This window comes from Peromyscus eremicus, chromosome 1, assembly GCF_949786415.1.
Source record: "Peromyscus eremicus chromosome 1, PerEre_H2_v1, whole genome shotgun sequence".
Lineage (NCBI taxonomy): Eukaryota > Metazoa > Chordata > Mammalia > Rodentia > Cricetidae > Peromyscus > Peromyscus eremicus.
Window position 1 is genome coordinate 125,273,569 of NC_081416.1, and position 17,188 is coordinate 125,290,756.

Below are 17,188 nucleotides of genomic sequence, written 5' to 3' on the forward strand. Positions count from 1 at the left end.
CTTGCTAAAACTCCAAGCTTAAGGTCCTCTCAGGGTAGAACTGAAAAAAAAAAAAGCCAAGAAAATGGAGAAATGACATTTTGTTATAAATATGATTCATAGGACTAGAGAATCCTACAAAGCCATACTGAAAAGGATCTTACAAACTACCTGGTCCAACTCCCACATACTGAAAAGGATCTTACAAACTACCTGGTCCAACTCCCACATTTTTATTTGAACTACGTAGAAATTGCAGTGGCCTTCCCAGTGTCATCGAGCGAGAGTTGAAACTCAGGTGAAATCTATAGAACTTACTTCTAGGACACTAAAAGATGTGTTCCACATCAACAGTAAAGCAAGCCCCCGACCTTGACATTTAAAACGATGGCGGCGCATTGGCCTTCTTTGCATACTATTATTTATGCAGCATAATAAAATTAATTTATGCAAAATAATAGTATCGTTTTAATTTTCTATGCTGATTTATGGTTATTCAAGCATTTTGGCATAAATCCTCATTGAATATTCACAACAACTCTGTGCAGTCTGAATTGTTATTCCAGGTTTAATTATTCTAGGTGCAGGGAGGTTAACTGGCTTCCGTATGGACACAGAATCGGTCAATGTTAAAGCAAGGACATAAATATTATTCCAAGGACAGCACCAACTACAGCCTAACAGCAAAGGCATTTCCAATTCATAGCAAAGATACAGCATCTACTGTCTCAGAATTAATCTCCCGACCATCTTCAGGCTTCAGATCCTTCATCTCTGGCGTGTTTCCACTTACTAAGAGGTCAATAATGGTTATCTTGACCCAACATACTTCCTTGAAAGTTTATGTCTTGGAATATTCCAAGATGTCCACAGAAGCCGAGAATGAAGTCATTACTGTATTAGTGTTTCTTAAAAAAATAAACTCACTCCCCCCATTTCTGGCATTTTGTTGCTAAGAATTAAATTTTAATGAGGTTTTGATTTTCTTTTAGCCACAATGATAGAACTGATTATGTATTTGAGAAAGGAAAGTATAATTAAAACAAGAATGAGTCTGTCTAATGATAGGCAATTGACAGGCTCCCAGGGGTGTGTTTAAGATCCTCTACATCGCATCCAGAAGCCCTGGACTCCCTTTTGCCCTGCCTCTCAGGTCCTCTCTATTATCTCCTTCCCTTGTTAGCACAATTCGACCTCACAGGTCTTTTTGCTCGTGGCATTTCTGAGGGTCTGCCAATCCTTTATGCCACAGCCAGAAGGATCTGAGATGACATTTTTGCTGGAATTTTGTAGGTCGCTCCTTGCGAAAGTTAAATTCTCACGGAATTGGAAACTTAAGGGTGATTTGTTGTGGTTTATGGACTTTTTGAACTTGGAGCCAGAGAGGTCAAGGCAGTCACACAGACGCAACATGGTATGTTTAGTGGGTGGACAGATGATTCGGAGGGATTAACTGAGATAAACTGAACACTCTTTGAGAGACAAGATTGTCCTTAGTGGCAGGAGTGTCTGAGACATGCACACATGCGCATGTTCCGGGCACCAGCCCTGTCTCTGCCACCCTTGACCCCTCGCGTTGCACATTTTAGTTTGTTCAGTGTTAACAATATGTGATGCTCTATCTGGGACGTGCTCATCTCTCCCTGCCTCTTTCTCCTTATCAACGGGTCTGCTATGTGACTTCTTTTTCTAACAGAGGCAGTGGAAACAAATTGCTTTTCCAGGTCAAACGCCTCTGTGCTTATTGTTTAAATGGTGCTTTTGACTTTTCTACTTAAGTTCCCCTTGCAACCAGGTACTGTCTGCGTTTGGAAATAGACTTGGGAATTGCTACTTAAAATTGGCTATTGACTGGTTTGTCTTCCTCTGAATCTCCTCACCATTGTCTGATCCGTATGATGCATATGAAACAGACTGCTTCATATTCCCTTCATTTGTTTATAAAGTATAGAAACACCATCCCTTAGAAAAAGAAAGGAAGGAAGGAAGGAAGGAAGGAAGGAAGGAAGGAAGGAAGGAAGGAAGGAAGACCATCCCTGGGTCTGACTGTGCTTGACTGAAGGTAAACCTATCATTTATCTCCTTTCGAGGCTTGGTGACAGAACTGGGGAGATATCTAAGCTGGGAAAGAGTTTGCCTTATAGGCATGAGGACTTATTTCTGCACTCTAGAACCTGTGCAAAAATAGCTGGGTCTGTTGGTCCATGCTTGCAATCGCACCACTGGCGAAGCAGAGAGAGAGGGCTCCTGGGGCTCACTGTCCACATAGCCTGGCCTGCTTGATAGTTCCAGGCCAGTGAGAGACTCTGTCTGAGAAAAACAAGATGAACGGAATCGAGGAAAGACAGCTGAAGTTGATGTATGGTGTGTGAACACACACATACACAAACACACAGAAACACACAGAGAACATAGAAGCACACATACAGACACAGAACACATAGACATACAGACACAAACACACACACAGACATAGACACAAACACACACATAGACACACACAGACACACACACAGACACTGACAGACACATACACAACACACACACATGGACATAGATACACACATAGACACACAGACATACATGGACACAGATATACACACACGGACACGGACACAGACATATACACTACATACATATGCACATGGACACACACACTCACGGACACAGACACACACTCACACACACACACACGGACACAGACAAAGACACACACACACACACACACACACACGGACACAGACACACACAGACACACATGGACACACAAACACACACACACACACACACACACACGGACACACACACTCACAAACACACACAGTCTAGGTTCTAGCATTGGTTTAAATAGAAAAGGCTGAGGCGGCAAGTGAGGCTCCAGACTGAGTGATGGAACTGGGATGTGAACAACCTGACCTTATTCAGTTGGTGTTCAACCTCTGACATAAGGTTATGAAATCCCAGTAAGTATAAGAAGTTCTGGTATCCACATCTTAATCCCTCAGGCTCCAATTCCTTCCCCCACATGTAAAAACCTCATTCTTTGAAAATCTTGTACATGTGTGTGATGAATTATGATCCTATCGAGCCTTACTTACCCTCTCCAGTTCCCCCCAGGTCCCCTCCCAACACGACATCTGTGGTGGTTTGGATAAGAATGGCCCCATAAACTCAGATATTTGAATGCTTAGTCACCGGGGACTGGAACCATCTGTAAAGATTAGGAAGATGGGAGGGAGGTGTGGCCTTGTTGGAGGATGTGATCCTGGGGGTGGTGGGCTTTGAGGTTTTAAAAACCTACACCAGGTCCAGGGTCTTTGTGTTCCTGCTTGCAGATCAGGAGGTAACTTTCAGCTACCTCTTCAGCATCATGTCTACCTTCATGCCGCCATGCTTCTTGCCATGATGATAATGGACTAAGCCTCTGAAACTGCAAGCCAGTCCCAATTAAATGCTTTCTTTTATGTGAGTTGCCTTGGTCGTGGTGGCTCTTCACAGTAATAGAGCAGTGACTAAGACAACACTCTATTTTTTTTTTTTTTTTTGGTTTTTCGAGACAGGGTTTCTCTGTGTAGCTTTGTGCCTTTCCTGGAACTCACTTGGTAGCCCAGGCTGGCCTCGAACTCACAGAGATCCGCCTGGCTCTGCCTCCCGAGTGCTGGGATTAAAGGCGTGCGCCACCACCGCCCGGCTCTATTTATTATTTTGTATAATAAATAGTCTCACTGCATTCAGTCTGTGCTGCCTGTCTGTGCATGGGTGTGTGATCATCCATTAGAACACGGGCAACCTACTAGTAGCCAGAGTCCTAAAGAAGATGACTAGCCCTTCCCTAACCACTAACAGCTGCCAGTAGCTCCCCAGCAAGGGGAGGGCCTTTTTGAGTCCTTTCCCTACCCAAGGCGAGATTTTGACAATCCAGAGGGTAGCTAGCATCTCATAGATTCCATACCTCCCTCTGATTCTTAGTTCTTTCTGCCTCCTCTTTCAGAATGTCCCCTGAGGCAGGAGATTGATAGAAAACGTCTCATTTAGGGATGAGCACTCACATGACTCATTCTCAGCACTTTGGCCATTTATGAACCTCTGCACTAACTACTGACCACTGGAGAAAGAAGGTTTTCTGACCAAGGGTGAGGGCAGTCCAGGACTACGGACATAAAGGAGGATTCGGAAGGCAGTGTGACAGCATTACCATTCAGCAAAGTAACAATGACAGGTTCTCCAAAAGGTCCTCTGACTTCCCAGCCATGGGTTTATTTACTGTACCGTGTATGAATTCCCTCCTGGGGTACAGGCCTCAAATCCAGTCTAACGGTCGTGAGTTACCCCACGACAGTGATGCTCCCGATGCACAGAGGGCACGTCTTACCTGGCAGATCAGTTTTACAGCCTGCCAGACTTTAGCTTTAAGGATAGTGATGTCTTCTCTCCCCAGCAGCCTGTACAGAACAGTTCAGCACTGGGAAAGCTGGCTAGCCATGGGGAAGCTTCCCAGTCAATCCAAGGTTGACCGCTCTATACCTTGAAACCAGTGTGTTGTGTCATCAACAATACAGTCTTAACATTTAATTTTGGTGGGTAGCCCAAGAGCAATGGTAATAGCTTCTGTGGGGGACTCTGGGACTAGTTAGCTTACTAACTAGTGGATTTCCATAGGCCTTTTTATACACCTTCTATCCCCTCTTCCTTCTCATCACCGTCCCTTAGGACCCCTTAAAACTTTAACCCCAACTATCCCTCCTCTTTTACATCAGTGTGTTCTACCATCCCCTCCAATTATATCTTGGAGTTGCAAGATAGTAGGTTTCCGGAGTTCACACACCTGTCTTTTGGTTAATCCTCTCTTCCATCCCGTAATTCCCCCATCTTCCCTTGCCCGTCTCTCCTTAAGTCTTCCTGCCCCTGTATTCTACCTGTCGACTTTCATTTTACTTCTTACCCACTATCCCACCTCCCCCACCCCTTAGTGCTCCCACCAATGGGTTCTTTCTAGTCTCCTGGTTTCTACGTGTGCTCCAAGTAAAACACGCAAAACAATGATTTGAAGCTGACATCCTCACATGGGAGAAAGCACACAGCATTTGTCTTTGTAGGACTGAGTTATTTCACTATATCTATATCTATATAGTGCCTGTTCTGGTCTTGCTCTGTATACCAGGCTGGCCTTGAACTCACAGAGATCCACCTGGTTCTGCCTCCCGAGTGCTGGTATTAAAGGCATGCGCCACCATCGCCCGGTGACTTTCCCACTTATTTGTACACCTTTTAGTTGCTTCTCTTGTTTCATTGCTCTAGTTAAGACTTGATTAGAAGTGGAGAGAGTGGACAGATAACCCTGACTTGTGACACTGGCCATAGGTTTATCATTCACAGCTCTCATTATGTTGAGACATTCTCCCTCCATCCCTAGCCTCTCTATGACTTTGATAATGAACGGTTGTTGCATTTTGTCAAAGGCCTTTTCTGCAACTGTTGAGATGATCATGTGATTCCTGTCTTTGAGTCCATTTATGTTATGAATTACACTTAGTGATTTGTGTATGTTGAATCATCCTTCTATCACTGGAATGAAGTCAAATTGATCATGATGAATGAATTGTTTTTAATGTGATCTTGAATTTGATTTGTGAGTATTGAGAATTTATCATCAAAGAGGTTGGTCTGTAATTTTCTTTTGCATGTGTATCTTTATGTGATTTTGGTAACAGGGCAATACCAGCTTTGTAAGAAGACTGTGGATGCCTTATTTTCCATGGAATAATTTGGGTCAGTTTTTTTTTTTTAAGTACTTCAATCTCATTGCTGGCTATAGATAAGTTTACATTATTTATATCATCTTGGTTTATTTTGGTATGCCATATGCATCTAGAATTTAATTCATATTTTTAACTTTTCCAAGTTCATAGGTTATAGGTTTTTAAAAATTAATATTTTGAGAAATGTATGCATTGTTTTGATCATAGCCATCTCCTCCCAGATCCACCCCATTTCAAAACCACCCAATATTGTATTCTCTTTAAACCAATATCCATCTTGCCCCGTTAATGCTGCCGTATATTCATGTATGTGGCTATTCACTGCAGTAGACCTACCGGGGACTATACCCTTCAGGAGAACTAACTTTCGCCTTCCTGGCAGCTGTCAATTACAAATGGCTCCTCACAGCTAGGGGTGGAATTTCTGTGCAGTCCCTGCTGGGATTTCATCTGGCTTGAGCTTGCTGAGGTCTCCTGCATGCTGTCAAAACATGCCATGAGCTGCCCCTCCTGTGCCTGGAGGACACTGTGGGAGTCATACACTGCCTCTGGCTCTTAGTCTTTCTGCTCCTCTTCCTCCACGATCCCTGAGCCTTGGGAGTTGAAGGGTGGGCTGTAGATGTCCTGTTTAGGAAGGAGCACTCTGTAGTCCCATATTCTCCGCACTCTGGCCAGCCGTGGGTCTCTGTGTTAACTGATGTCCACTCCAAGGAATGTTTCTCTGAGTTGGTTGAGACAATGGTATAGAACTAGAGAAGGAAATAAAAAGTATGCAACTAGGAAAACAAAGGAGTCAAAGTATTTTTTTTTCTTTTTTTGTTCCTGGTATGATTTTGTACATAAGAGACCTTAAAGGAAAAAAAAAGAGTAAAAGACCTGTTATAGCTGATAACCACTTTCAGCAAAATGGCAGGATGCAAGATTAATGCAGGTATCAATAGCTTTCCTGTATATCAATGACAAGTATATTGAAAAGGAAATCAGGGAAACAGGATAATTCCGTTTAAGCTCCTTTACTAAGTGTGTGTGTGTGTATCTTAGGAATCGTCCGCAATAGTAGTTTCTCATATGACTTCTGAAGAAGGTCTTCAGTGCTGTTTATCCCTCCCACATTCCTTCTGTTTACTTTCCACTCCTACCCTAATTAACCCTTTCTGTTCTACGGGTCTCTGTCTCTCTTTATATCATTGCATTCTATTCTTTCCTTTGAAAACCTCCATCTCAGTAGCTCCTCACTAGTCTGACCTCTGTGGGAATCCCTTAGAAAAACATCATGGTATTGTCATAAAAATGGAATACATTGATCAATGGAATAGCATTCAAGACGTGCAGAGAAATTATTAAAAAAATTTAGCCAGGAGAGGGCATCAGATTTCTTGAAGCTGGAGTTATAGGAGTTTTGAGCTGCCCAATGTGGATGATGGGACCTGGACTTGGGTCTTCTACAAAAGCACTGTGTATTCTTAGCCACGGAGCCATCTACCCAGCCCCAATCACACTGTTTTCAGTACTGTCGACAGACTCCTGTTTGCCTGTTTGTGCACAGTATGTCTTAATCGTTCTATCTGGCATCAAGTATTAATATCAGGTTCTTACATTTTTTTAGTTTTGCAAAATCTATCTTATTTAGGGCCTTGGTTATTTTGTATCAATATTGTGGTCAATTTTCACAAATCTCACAATCTTTAGTTTTCACAAAAAATGTTGTACTATCTGATTAGTGGTATTTATGCTCCAGGCTTCCTTTCTACCTTCCTCCTGTCCCACTCTCTCTAAACACAGAGTTAATAACCCTTAAATAAAGAAAGTAAACCGTAATCCTAACAATTATAAAGTTCATTTGTGAGTCATGTTTTACTGCATTGGCTTATAAGAAAGCATTTATACTCACATCCATCAAAGCTTATTTGAAATGATACTTAGATAACTTTAACGTTTCTCATGATTCCTGAATGTGGGCCAGTGGTCAGAAAACAATAAGAAAAAGAATCTTTGAAGGGCATTGCACGTGAGGGGGTGCACTAAAGAAACTGCTAACATGAACACGTCACGATATGGTTATCATGAGCACAAGATATGGTTAAGGTTTTTATTGTAAACTATGAGAGAGAGAGAGAGCAGAGGGAAAATGAAACAGACTGAACATGGCCAAGGCTAGGGAAGAGTGGGAGAGAAAAGTAGAAATAGCAAGATAGCAAGAGACAGAGAATAGACGAGAGAGAGAGAGAGAGAGAGAGAGAGAGAGAGAGAGAGAGAGAGAGAGAGAGAGAGAAAGTGGGAATAAGAAAGACAGAGTGAGACTAGCAAGAGGAAGAATAGTAAGAATAGCTGAGGTATAAGGAGGAGTAGCTGAGGGGAAGGCAAACCCATGAGCTGGATGGGGTTTAGGGTAGAGGAGGGGGTGAGAAGTGCTAGGGTGTTAGTGTGTGCTTTGAAATGTGTAACAGGAACTTATAATACTGAGGGAGCTGGAGGCCAGCATTGGCTTTGATATGCTAACAGGCAGCACAGTAGTCACACATCCCTTCCATCAGAGGTAAGGGAAATGCCAATATTTGGAAGATGGGAACCTGTTTTCACAATGTCACAACTGAGGAAAGCTGACTTTTTATCTAAACATCAGAAATCCTCCTATAGTCCAGCTTGAGCTCATTTCTGGATCTGTGGACTGCCTTTTGGAGTTTGGGGAATTAGAGTATCCTTTGGACCTGACAGCCATAGGGGTCATGTAGAAATGAGTTGGGATCATTCTTCTGTTCTTGTTCTTTAACATATCAATAATTCTAAAGCTTTATCATTTAATTTGATAGTTAGCTGTTATGTTTTGATAAAAATATATCATCAGGATTTGAAAAGATATTCTCTTTATTTCTGGTTGGAAGTGGCTTACTACAGAGTTCATGGGCTTAATTTTGTATTTGAATTAATTCTGATTAGTTTTTTTGGCATTGCTTTTTGAAACTTGTAGCTTGATGTTTTATTTGTACTTTGGAAATGTCTTAGCTGTTTTGTATTCAAATACACCATCATCTTCCATCTTCTTGCCTCCCTGATTATTTGTACATTAGGATTTCCTGTGTCCCACTACTTTAAAATTCAATCTGATTTATTTGTTTATTTTGATTAATTTTTTGAGTATTTCATACATTTATATAATATATTCTGATAACTCTTTCCCTCATCTCTTATTTCTTTTCCACTCCTAACCATATTACCCCCTTGCGCTATCCTTTCCTTTCCCAGGTTCATGACTTGTGGTTTTGTTTTGTGATTCAGTGTTTTAACCAGACCTTACATCTTTGTGTGACCACTGGATGGAGAGTGTGCACTGAAGCATATTGGGGTTGTCAGTGGGTACACAGCTGAAGGCATTGTTCACCTTGTTCCTTGAATCCATCAGTAACCAACAGTCCAGTTATGTGTGTGTGTGTGTGGGGCCATGGGGGGCCATGGGGATGGGGGCGATGGGTGAGAGGTCCCCTTGAGTCCCTCCTCCATGGATTTGTCTTTTAAGTCATCAGTTCAGTATTCTGTTGTTAAATTCGTCTCATGAATTAATTTAATTCACTAAATATTTTCTCAGGCCTGAAATTCCCTTTGGACATTTTTTTATTTATTTACAGATGCTGTTTATTAGGTAAAATTCTACATTGATTTCTTGTTGCCTTAATCATATTAATTACAGATTTTTCAATATCTGTGGCTGATTATTTATTATTGGGCTCATTATGAAGGCTAGTCTGTTATCCGAGTTTGGCTATTTGTTTCTGTTCTTTTGATGCTTAATAATAATGATGATTTATTTCCTGTCAGATATTACTTTTGGAATACTCAGAGGCTCTTAACCATAGAGGGTTTAATGCTGTTCTGTTGTACTTTTAGGATCTTGGCCAAGTATCATGAGTTTCAGGCCTTGGTGGACCTGGACTGGTTTAGGTTTGGTTTTAGCCTTGTATGTCTCCTGATATTCTGTCTTTACTCTGGTCCTCCCTTGATGGAGTGTTACGAGAAGTTTGGAATGACAGCTTGGTCATTATACCCACAATTCTAACATTTGTCTATATTTGTATTGATCATGGTCTCTGAACCTGAGACGGTCTGTTTTTTGAGACAAGGTCTCCCCATGTCGTCTGGGATGTCCCCAAACTCAACTTTCCTGCTCTAGCCTCCTGCATGCAGGGATTAGAGGTATATACCACCACCCCTGGCTTGTAAAGCCAAAATACCTAGGTGCATTACTGAGTGTGATACTGAAGCATCTGAATTGACCATCCAAGACAAACAAGTCTGAGGCCATAGCAACCAGGAAGAAACAGTTTTGAAATCTTAAAATTTTGCAATTTATATACTAACTATGAGAATTTTGATTGCATGGACCTAAGTTCCTAAGTGGAAGTGGTTGTTACATCAAGATTAAATAATTGATCTTGAGTACAAAGTAATGTCATAGTGTATCATCATAAATGAATAAATTGTACACTGTTCAGGGAGTTATTTGGTACTTTGCTTCTGACAAGTTGGAGGATGTTGATGTTTGAAACCTGTACATCTCGTCTCTTGGCTCTGGAGAGACCTTGTTTAGTTTATTCCTTTGTTTTTGTCTTCTGAGGCGCTAGGCCTTGAACCCAGGGCCTTGTCCATGCTAACCAAACTCTCTACCATGGAGCTCCGTGTGCCCAGCCTCAGAGAGATCTTCACGGAAGATCCATTTCAGAGTGTCTTTGAGACTTACCATTCAGATGTGACCCACCAAAGGCTGAACCACCCAAGAGACATAAAGCACATTTGTATTTGTGTGTGTGTGTGTGTGTGTTTTGTTTCCCTGCTTGTTAATGGTTTTGCCACAGGCGCGATCCAGGCAATCTTTTCCAGCCACGGAACTGCTGTTGTATTTCCCCTGTAATATGAGTAATTTGATTCGAGGCATGCATGTCGTCTGGTTATGGTTAATTTCAGTCTGAGGCTATAGACGATGTTCTGCCCTAGTGCGGCACGTAGTTTCTTCTCATGAATTCTCAGACACTTGTTTCACAATGGGCAAAACGTCCAAGGGTGAGGACAACTCAGGCCAGATGACTGAAGAATAAACGGGCAGGCGAGATGATGGGGAGCAGCACCCTTGAGAGAGGAGCAGCCGTGGCTGAGCCAGTGTGTAGCGTGGTGACCGACGTAGGAAAGGGAGTATGACAGATCCTTGACTTTATCCAGCTGTTCTCCAGAGTCCAAGCTCTCCCTTTTCTTCTTTGACAAACAGTGTATCACAGTGTATCAGAGTTTATTCTTAAATGTGTGTGACAGCTGCAGGTTGGCTGTGAGAGACAATAATCACAGGGGCTAAGAGCTCAAAGTTAAAGCCTCTGGAGGCCAAGAGAATTTTCAGTCTCCACAAAGCAGGGACGATTCACTTTGGCTACGGTCCCTTGGCTCTTCTTTCTGTCTTCTGTCCCTTTCCAAAAACGTTACGTTAAATCTTTGTGTCTGTAGGGGGAATTTCGTTGGTTTCTTTTAGAGAAATCTTATTCACTTAGTTCTGAAAAAACAAAACAGTAGTTTGCAACGAGCCGTAAGAGGATTTACTTATTCATTTTAAAATGACCTGTAATCTTGTTACTTCTCAAATCCCTTTGTGGTCTGTACATGAAAAAGAGTTACAAGAACAAACCAGTCGAGGAAATGCTTCTTGTTCCTGGGAAAACAAAATCACCCATTAGGCTATGAAATATATGTAGACGCATATGCGTTCATTTTAACAAGGCAACCTTTTGAGATGAGAAAGGAGAAAGATACCTTTTTTGTTTCAAATTTGCATGAGGCTCATAGTTATTCTTTTCAAACCTCTTCCTTTTCTCTTGGATCTGGGTAAGATATATGAACTTGACTCAGAGAGCCAACAACACATGGGGACTTTCAGGTGGGTGTCTGACTTTCCCAAGGCAAGTTCACCAGCTTCAAGTTCACCCTGGGATTTTTTCTTCTTTTGCTTCACCATCCAGTTATTGCTTCCTTTTAGCTCTTTAACTCCGCTTGGCCATGCTATGCATGATAACCTCAAGCTCTGCATACTTTGCTGTTCAAATTAATTGTCTCGTCTTATCCTATACACTGGAATGAATCATTTTGAGCTCAGGGGGAAGATTTCTCCAGAGTGAGGATTTTTAATACTTTGGTTCCCCTATCCATTGAAAATTGGATAACTATATGGATTGTCTTCCTTTTTTCTAAATAAGTGCATCAAATACACAGGAGACTATGAAGCGTCCTAAAGGTCTTTTAAGTCACCAAATGTCACCTCTCAACTTGTGAGATGTGCCCAGGCTATGAAGACAGGTAAATGTGATTTTGACACCCTGTCCGGCCACTTAACTGGGATTTTGGACAAAACATACTTAAAATGATGTTAGCGTGTCCTTTACCTCATGTATTGAATGGAGACCATTACACATGCTTGATGGAGTCATTACGGGGGTATGATGTGCTATGTAAATCACAAGAAGCACAAACAGGGATTATAGTGTGTGATCTCGCACCCAGACTTGAAAGGAGATTGGATGGCAGGGAACCTTCTTTAGCGGCAGCCCTACACAGGACTGTGTGTGTGTTCCAGGATGAGCCATGCTTCTCCTGGAAATCACACCATTCACACCTGGTGACCAGTCTCTGTCTTGATCTCCATCCATAAGGATCCTAACATCAGCTTGCAACTTTCCTCCCTAACTAGAGGCATTACCCACACATTACATCATTTGTGTTTCTGTTGGGATCTTTTTTTGTGCAATCGCTACTGAAAGTCCCTGAGTACAGAGGTTGAATGCTGTTAACTGTTTTTTTAATTATTTATTTATTTTTAAATATGATTTTCAGTGTCTGTCCCTTAAAGAAGGGCTTTCCTAATTAGAGATTGCAACTCAGTTGCTACCAGCCACAGTTTCACCACAAGAGCCACAGCCTGAGGGGATTCTGTTCCCTCAGGCACGACCTCTCTCAAAGCTACTAAGGGAAACTTTATCTAGATCTCTATTCCTCTAAAGAACTCACCATTCAAAGGTTGAGGAGGAATTCTGCTCACTCAGAGAGGCTGAGTAGCAAGTAGCTAACCTTCTCCCTTTGCTGGTGTCTTTCAAAAATTCAGTGTCCTTTTTTCAGGCCCTACTTAAAAAACCCTTGCTACGCGTGGTTCCTCCTTACCACTTCCTGTCAGCTACTTGCTGACTCAGCCTCCTGCTCGAAGGTTAATTTGATTTAATCAAACACATGATCGAATTGTTAACAAAAGCAGTAGGAAAAAATGCAACACACTTTAAAATAATATTCTACAACAGTTGGATTCCCCCCTCTTCTCTATGCTGTGTCGTCCTTCTGGCCTTGGTTTTAATTGGGGGGAAAAATGTTCTCTCAAAGCGTATTGAGTTTCCTGTGGTGGTGTCGTTAGCATGAGCATCCAGAGAGGAAGGAGAGAGAGGGAGCATGTGAGGCTGTTTAACACTCACTCACTTGTCCTGTTTTAGAAATTAGGAACTTACATGTTTTTATGTATTTTCTGTTTTTCTAAAATTTCTAGCAACTCCCAAAGTCTTGTTATGGGTTGTATATATTTTCCTCTTTTTTTTTTTCCGATCTTGTTTATGGATTCTGATTAGGTAATTTTAGTTTGTAGTTCAGAAAATTATATAGCTTTTTTTTTTCTTTTCATTCCTTTTCTGGGGTACTGAGGATCAAATCTAGAGCTAGCAAAAAGGTAGGAGAGTGTTCTATCACTGAGCTATCCCCCAAGGTCTTCTTTTATAAACATATGTTCGATGTTGAGGCAGACTCTCACTAAATTATTCAGTCTGGCTTTGAACTGTTCTGTCCCCAGGTGGGACTTGAACTTCCTCCTAAACAGCTGCACCACTAGGCCCGGACACATTTCCCTTTCATGTAGACTGGTGGATCCTGGTTTCAATTGTTTTTGTATTGAGAGTTCAAATTAGAAACGGTTCCTCTCCAAAGATATGATTCACTGGGAAAAATATACAAAAACAACAGATTTTAAAAAGAAGAACAAACTGGGAAGAAAATATGAACATCACTTAACATAAATTTTAAGGTTTATTATTTTTTATTATTTTTTAATTGTCTCTGTGTGTGGTTATATGAAAGAGAGAGAGCTAGTGTGTGTGTGTGTGTGTGTGTGTGTGTGTGTGTGTGTGTGTGTGTGTGTGAGAGAGAGAGAGAGAGAGAGAGAGAGAGAGAATGCACATGAGCGTGAAGGAGCTTTCTAAGCCAGAGGTCTCTGATTCCCCTGGAGCCGGAGTTACAGATGGTTGTGAGCCAAATATAGACCTCTGATCTTCCTCAGTTCATGCTTTTAATCACGAAGTCACCTCTGTTGTCCCTATGAAGAGTGTGGCAATGTCATATGAAGAGATTGCTCCTCTACAAATGAAAAGAAAATGCTAAAACAATATCAGACAATAATGGCAGAAACATATTGGAACTGGAACTTCAGTAAAGGTAGCATTTTAAGCCAGCAACAAAAAGTGGCTGTTATCTAGTAAGTGAAATAAAAACAGTTGGATCATATCTAGAAAGCTGTTGGAACTCAGGCTGGATACAGTTTAAGGGATTTAAATATTTTAAAGAAAAATCACTCCTATTATGTCTATTATGTCATTTTTTTCTAACCAGGTATAATAAAGGTTTGGTAGTTTACTGTTTTCCCAGATTGATTCCATTTGGAGGAAATGTCCAGATTTCTTATTAATATATACTGCCAGAAAGAACATTAGTGCTTGCCTGGGTAGGAACAGAGTTCGTAAATACCATAAGAATCCTTTGAGGTGGTGAATGTACTCTACAATTGGAGTGAAGTGTGATTGTACTGCTCAGTAAAATGAATAAATTTTCCGATATGCAAATTGTACTTAAACCACAATGTTAAATCAAGGACGGTTGTACTGTTAGCTACCTCTGGGTATAAGTCCAGGATTACCACCACAGCCGGGTATACAGTCTAAGCCAAGATTAATGGCAAACAAATGGTTCTTCCCCAGGGATGGATTTATCAGTGAATCAGCTGAGTAAAGGGAAGAGGAAAGGGAGGTTCTCTCTGATGGTCTTTTGCCTTAAGTTTGCTCTCTTTTTGTCGGTCTCTGTCTTTTTTGTGCATGTGTGTATGCGGTGTGTGTGTGTGCGTGTGCGTGTGCGTGTGCGTGTGTGTGAATATGCACATTTATGTGTAGAGCCACAGGACAGTCTGTGTTGTTGGGTGTTGTTCCTCAGGTGTCATCTGGGATCTCGAGACAAAGCCAGCAAGCTCCAGGGATCCACTATTTTCATCCTCCCAGTGAAGGAGTTCTAAGTCCACACTACCTTGCCTGACTTTTTAAAGTGAGTGCTCAGGTTCTCATGCACACAGGCCAAAGACCGTCCTGACTGATTCATCTCCCCACTGTCTCCACTTGGTACCTCGCTTCCAGTTGGCCTTAACAGTCCTTATTAAAAATGGTGTCCTAGCTTGCACCCACAGAGGCTAACGACAGTGGCTCATGTCCTCCTTGAATATTAACCAGCATCCTTTACTGACCTTAGCCCAGTTGTTGAGTCTCTGGCTGATGCGGCTTTGTACGGAAGGGCTTCAGCTAAAAGCATGACATTTTTCTTTTCGAATACAGAATCGTGCCAGAATACCACGATTAACTTCAAACACATGGCTTTCATGTTTGATGCTGTGGTTCCTGTGTGACGGCGATAACACAGCAGCTGAAGGAACCGGCCGAGGCAGACCTGTGGGAACAGTCCGCTTATTACTTTCTCCTTTTGGCTTTTGTATCCTGCAGCTGTGACCACCTTTGCAAAATGGTAGCAATGAAGTCTACCAGGGACTGGGGCTTTGCTTATTTTTCCTTAAATTGAATTTATTGAGCTTGTCCACAATCTTGATACAGTCCTAATAACTGTGAGAATGTTACTATGAAATCCAACATGCAAAACAGGAATATTTCAAATTCGATGGGGATTTTCGTATCCGTCTCAACCATAGTTTTGAAAGGAAGAAAGAGGGAGAGAGAGAGAGAGAGAGAGAGAGAGAGAGAGAGAGAGAGAGAGAGAAAGAAAAAAGAAAGAAACAAGAAACCATACTTTTCTTTTCTCTGTTTATGTCTCTCGGGAGCCTACTAATGTTTCATTTACTCAAGTATGTTACTAAATCTATGTTTCATTATGTTCCAGAAGGATACTATTGCTTTCCCTTAAAGTTGATCACAAAGGAAGATTGTCCCAGAGGGACAGCAGCATGGTGGGGGGAGGGCAGGGAGGCTCCCCCCCCCCCCACTGAGCTGGGCAGCCTTAGGGAGGGAGCCCCACCTGCCAGCGGCCACGTTCTCTGAGTCACTCCCCATGGCTGCTGGTGCTTGAGCTCAGGAAGGAGTTAAAGGCCAGCAAAGTGCAGACTTCTGCGTCAAGTGTGCCGAGTGCAGAGCTTTATGCTTGCTTCTCTTCAGGAGGAAGGACTTGTGGGTCTGGGTCGGGCTACTTTCCTGGCCACCATGTTTTCTTGTGGTGGCCACTGAAGCCAGCTGTGGAGATTTGGCTCAACTAAGTCATGAAGCTTGTGTTAAACTTTTCTGCGTTTTTTAAGAAGTCAGTGCTCATAAAAATCAGCAAATCTGTTTTTTTTTTTCTCCAGTGACATCAAGAAAGGAGAAAGGAGATGTTCCTCAGAGATTTCTTAAAGTTTAATGTCATTTTAACAAACGCACTCCTCCCTTGCTCTTCTCTCTCCCTCCCCCTTCTTTCCTGCTTCCCCCCTCCACTACCCTCCCTCCCTCCCACCTCCCTCCCTTCCTTGCTTATTTTCTAAAAAGTACTACCAAGAAAGAAAGAAAGAAAGAAAGAAAGAAAGAAAGAAAGAAAGAAAGAAAGAGAGAAGGACAGGTTGGAAGAAGCATGTGTACAGTTGCAGTCCAGGTACCTAAGGGCGAATATATGAGTAAAATGAAGTTCAAAACTTGGCCTTGCCTTTTCCAGTGGTGAAAGCCAAAGAGAACGGGTCTCTTTGAGCACAAACAGAAGCATACTGGTTTCTTTAAAAAGTAAAGACACTATTGGCATTTGTTTGAAAACTCCCAGCTAGGGCTTTCTCTGGCTCACAGCAACCAGGTAGTGTGTGGTATGTTAGGCAAAGGGTCAATGGAGAAAGTTAGACTGGTTGAGTAATTCTCATTCAGTCATATTCCAGGGACGACTGAGGACATGGTAGGTGTGTGTAGTCCTGTAAGAACCCAGGTGGTTTTTTACATGTGAATGTTGCTTCTTGATGGTCTTGTTGAATCTATAGATGAGCACAAGATATATGGAGGTACAGGTTATCTGATTGAGTTTCAAAATGTCCAGCATCAGTATCAATTAACTTGACGAGGCATTGGCGAGAGCCAGGCACCAGGCAGTCCAGAGACACGTCCTCCGTCACA